Here is a 6,000-nt window from a genome sequence, read left to right as displayed (position 1 = left end):
TAAGGTGTACCATCAACTACCAACAAGATGATTGGACAAACCTTCTGCCATTGGCAGAGTTTGCTTATAATAATACGGTACATTCTTCCACGCAACAAACACCTTTCTTTGCCAATTATGGCTATCATCCACGACTTGATACTTTTGATTTTTCAAAAGTTGATAATCCTGCAGCAGAAGATATGGCAAATCGGTTGTCAGAGTTACATGCAATAATGAAGGCGCAGTTGAAGAAAGCTCAAGAACGACAAAAGATAAATGCAGATGTATATCATAAAGAGCAACCACAACTCAACGTGGGTGATAAGGTATGGCTACTTTGTCGCAATATCAAGACCACTCGACCTTGTGACAAATTGGACTATCGTAGGCTTGGCCCCTTTTCTGTTTCTGAACAGATCAACCCAGTTGCATATCGGTTACATCTACCGGAGTCAATGAAGATCCATCCTGTATTCCACGTGTCTCTTCTTGAACCATATAAGACAGTGGATATACAAGGAAGAAGACAAATGCCACCGCCTCCTATAGAAGTAGATAGTAATGAAGAATTTGAGGTGGAAGAGATATTAGACTCAAGGCGGCGCCGAAATAAGCTGGAATATCTTGTTCATTGGTGCGGATATGATATTAGTGAGCGCACATGGGAGCCATCCAGGAATCTAGCAAATGCATCAGCTAAAGTCAAAGTTTTTCATCAACGACATCCATCAAAACCAAGATGAAAACCTCTCTTATAAAAGAGACAAGATTGAGGCAAGATAACATTCAATTTCCTATCCTTGTTTGTAACTTCTTTGCATTTTGTGACGCTAATTAGATGGAGAGCCAACAACCAGCGGATTCAACTCAAGAACCTTCGTTTGCTGACTTACCGGATGAGACATTGCGATTGTCACAACCTTCAAGACGACGCAACCGAGATGAAGACCCTCAAGAACGACATGTTCTTCCTCGAATAGATGGTGAGATAGAATGCATTTGGTATCACGACCTTGGAAGAGATTCTCGATGTTTGGTGATATTATTGGAGATAGGAACGACTCCTGATGGTGTTTCAAATGTATTATTTGAAGGAAGTTATGAAGGCCTCAACAGTGATCAAATAACAAGGTGGTCTTCTCGCCCTGGAATGGGACACTATCGATGGCTAAGAGGACCCATCAACTATCTTCGAAGAGAACAAAGATCAGAGTATGTAGCAAATACAATTCGCCGCATATTAGATTTTTTCAATATATAATCACCGCTCCTCGTGGAACTCGTCCCTAGAAGGGGGGGTAATGTCACGGACATACATATAATTACCTATATGAATAGATAAAAGTATGTAAAAGTAGATAAAAGTAGGTTAATTGTGTAATATCTTCTAGAAAAGCTTCTTAGAAGCTTCATAGACGCTGCTTTGACTTTATAGGAGTCTATAGTTGACTTTTAGGTTAGAAACTTGGTCAACAAGTTAGCCATGTGCCACACATGTTGGAAGCTTAAAGAACAAGCTAACTACGTGGTCCATCCATAGAAAACTTGCCTTGCAAGCAAAGGCATGTAGCCTAGAAAGTCAACATATATTGGAGGTCTTATAGAACATCGCCACGTGGCTTCTAGTTAGATAGTATATATAGAGGCAAGAGTGAAGCCCTCTTCACTCTTGTCAACTCCTTTCTTGCTTCTAGTCTAGTTTCAAGGGTCTCTAGTTTTCTTGTATTTTGGCAATAGCCATTCTAGTTTCTTTCTTAATATACATATTTCTATTTTGTCCTATTTCTTTTTGAGAAAAATCTCACTTACTCTTTAGCTTTCATCGAGTTCTTGTCCTTGACAGTCTTCCATTCATCTCCTTCTTTGATCCGTACTAGATTATATGCTCCTCTTACATCTATTTTTGTATAGATCTTAGCTTGATTCAACTGGTCAAGTAGTCCTAATATCAAAGGTAATGGATACCTATTCTTGATTGTGATCTTGTTGAGTCCTCGATAATCAACACACATTCGTAAAGATCCATCTTTTTTCTTTACGAATAGAATTGGAGCTCCTTCTGGAGATTTTGAATGGCGTATGAAATTCTTCGCTAAATTCTCGTCAATATATGTCTTGAGTTTAGCCATCTCATTTTGTGATAAACTGTAAATTGGTCCAAATGGTGGTTGAGTTCCTTCCTTAAGGTCGATTGAACAATCATATGGACGATGCTCAGGAAGAATATCTGCATTCTTTTTCTCAAAAACGTCTTGATACTCCTGATATTGACTTGAAATGCTACTTGAAGTCTTTACGTTTTCAGAAATAGGTGCAGCATAAATAGCAAAAGTTGATCCTTCTTTTGCTGCGTGTATAAATGCTTTTGCACCTATCAGTACGGGTTTTACTATACTAGACTTATAATTTTTTACTTGGTTAGTAGAACTATTAATAACGCTCTGGAAAAAGTCAAGTTTACGCGAATTCCAATCTATTCGAGGGTTATATTTTTCTAGCCAGGATAAACCTAAAATAATTGGATTGGACGGGGATTTAATTATGTTAAAAGCTATGTAGCTATCATGACCGTCTATTGTTACTTTTATAGGATGAGTTTCATGAGTGACATCTCCAGAAGACAAGGGACGACCATCTATGACTTCTACATGTACTGGTTTAGGTTTCTGTACAAAGGGTATTTTACGACTTTTAACAAATTGTTCATCTAAAGAACATGCTGAGGCTCCCGAATCTAATAAAGCAGAGGCTTTGTAATTCTTATGTCCTAAATATAAGTCTATTATAAAACAAGAAGAGGGTTCTGAGGAGAGGATAGGACCTTCATTAGGAATTGTACAAGGTTCCAGCTGCACGGTCCCTATTGTAGCTGGACGAATCCATTTTCTGACATGTTGTCTTCTTTGACCGTCGTACCCCTCATTTTATAGTTGCGTCGTTTCTTTGGACAATGTTGAGCATCAATTTCTTTACTTCATATTGCAATCCATAAAGAAATTGACTAATGAGTGCAGCATCATCCCACTTGATGTCAATTGCAAGTTGTCAAAATTATGAAGCATACACTGTTACTGAGCGATTTTCTTGTCGCAAAATTCGGATCTTATTTGTTGCAACACGAGTTGCATCGTGTTCACCATACATAGATCGAAACTCTGCCAAAAAAGCTTCCAAATTGTCCAATATTGGATTTCGTTGTTCAAGAAAAGATGAAAACCACGATAATGCAGAACCAAAAAGTAGAGTGCCAATAAACCTGACTTGTGATCCTGGAGTTGGATAGCTTTGCGGTTGAAGTTCAATTTCCAGTTGTACTTGATTGATGAACCCTCAAAACTTAGATCTCGTACCATCAAATTTCTCGGGTAAGGTAATTCTTGGTTCTCTAGTGCTTACAGGGTGTTGTACAATTGGAGAAGGAACGTGATTTGTTGTAGATGTTGAAGCAGCTCTGATCATCTCTATATCCCCACTTTCTGCTATTCTTATTCTTTCATGTGTTGGTGAATTGAGTTGATGCATCGCAAGCATTAACTCCCTCATTTGCTCTTGCATTTGTGCCATTGCACTCTTCATTTCAACAAGCTCTGCCATAATGACACTAAAAAAAAATTGTTTGATACTGCTCAAGACAAAAGAAAAGAAAGACTTGATAACAAAGAAGATACTAAGAATAATATCAGTTTAGAAGTGGGTAATCCCCAAACTTCTAATACGCTTATGTCTTGTCAAGAGAAAGGGGTAATCCACTCTCACTCAAGAAAAACAAAGCTTTGATATTATAAGTGTACTCTTGTCAATCTGTCAAGGACAAAGACTCGATGAGGGAAAATATACAAAAAGGCTATCTCGATATAATAAGTCAAAATATAAACAAGTAGGTATATTAAAAGGAAACTAGAATGGCTATTGCCACAAGACAAGAAACTAAAGACTCTTGAACCTGGACTAGAAGCAAGAAAGGAGTTGACAAGAGTGAAGAAGCCTTCACTCTTGTCTCTATATATACTATCTAACTAGGGGCTACGTGGTGACGTTCTATAGGACCTCCAATATGTGTTGACTTTATAGGACACATGCCTTGACTTACAAGGCAAGTTTTTCTACGTGTGGACCACATAGTTAGCTTGATCTTCAAGCTAACAACATGTGTGGCACATGGCCAACTTGTTGACCACGTTTCTAATCCAAAAAGTCAATTAAAGACACCTATGAAGTCAAAGCAGCGTCTAGGAAGTTTTTAGGAAGCTTCTATATTAAATATTATAGAATTAACTTACTTTTATCTACTTTTACTTACTTCTACCTATTTCTATATGTAATTATTAGCTTACATGATTATGGCCGTGACACACTGCCATAATGACACTAAGAAGAAAAATTTGTTTGATACTGCTCAAGACAAAAGAAAAGAAAGACTTGATAACAAAGAAGATACTAAGAACAATATCAGTTTAGAAGTGGGTAATCCGCAAACTTCTAATACGCATATGTCTTGTCAAGAGAAAGGGGTAATCCACTCTTACTCAAGAAAAACAAAGCTTTGATATTGTAAGTGTACTCTTGTCAATCTGTCAAGGACAAAGACTCGATGAGGGAAAATATACACAAAAGACTATCTCGATATAATAAATCAAAATATAAACAAGTATGTATATTAAAAGGAAACTGGAATGGCTATTGCCACAAGACAAGAAACTAAAGACTCTTGAACTTGGACTAGGAGCAAGAAAGGAGTTGACAAGAGTGAAGAAGCCTTCACTCTTGTCTCTATATATACTATCTAACTAGGGGCTACGTGGCGACGTTCTATAGGACCTCCAATATGTGTTGACTTTATAGGACACATGCCTTGACTTACAAGGCAAGTTTTTCTACGTGTGGGCCACATAGTTAGCTTGATCTTCAAGCTAACAACATGTGTGGCACGTGGCCAACTTGTTGACCACGTTTCTAATCCAAAAAGTCAATTAAAGACACCTATGAAGTCAAAGCAGCGTCTACAAAGCCTCTAGAAAGCTTCCATATTAAATACTATAGAATTAACTTACTTTTACCTACTTTTACTTACTTCTACTTATTTCTATATGTAATTATTAGCTTACATGATTATGGCCATGACAGCTTGTTCCACAAGTTATCTACACATGCGACATGTGGCTAACTTATCAACCAAGTTTTTAACCTAAAATTCAACTATAAACACGTGTAAAGCCAAAATCATGTCTATAAAGTTTCTGAGAAGCTTTTTTAGAAGATATTATGATATTAATCTATTTTTATCTACTTTTACCTATTTCCACTTAATCATATAGGTAATTATTAGAGTAAGTATGTATGCCCATGATATTATTTAAGAATGTCAAAAAATACCAAAATCAAAAATTATTTCTTTGTTTCTCTTTTTATTACCACCTAATGCAAGTACCATAATCATCAAAGCAAAGGAGGATTGTGCTTTGAACTTGCATCATTATGATTCATTTCAACATAATCTTTTCATACAATTAACATTAACAAGCCTTGTGAATTCTAGGTTTGATTTACTTTTTTAATAAAAATAATGAAGCATGTAGTGAATCAGCATGCCATTTTTTCTCTCCATTTCACCTTGTATATTTGTCTCCCATTTGAGTTTTTTTATGTAATATATATATATATATATATATATATATATATATATATATAATTTTTTAATTTTTTTCCTTCTCCTTCTTTTGTAATAATATATAAACATATTATATTTTTAAAAATTTGTCAACATATATGCTTTTGATGTTAGTTATTATTACAATATTATTCCATTAAGATCATTTTTTTATTTTCTTTCAATGATTAATTATTATAATAATTAAGTATAATAACATCATACAAAATTTATAATAAAAAGAGCTAAAACAACATTAAATCTAACAATAGATATAGATACAATTTAAACTTGAGTTGATTTAAATCTCTCTATCTCTCTCTCTCTCTCTCTCTCTCTCTCTCGCTCTCTCTCTCTCTATATATATATAT

Source organism: Physcomitrium patens, chromosome 22 (genome assembly GCF_059467195.1).
Source record: "Physcomitrium patens ecotype Gransden chromosome 22, ASM5946719v1, whole genome shotgun sequence".
Taxonomy (NCBI): domain Eukaryota; kingdom Viridiplantae; phylum Streptophyta; class Bryopsida; order Funariales; family Funariaceae; genus Physcomitrium; species Physcomitrium patens.
Note: the sequence above shows the minus strand (reverse complement) of the source record.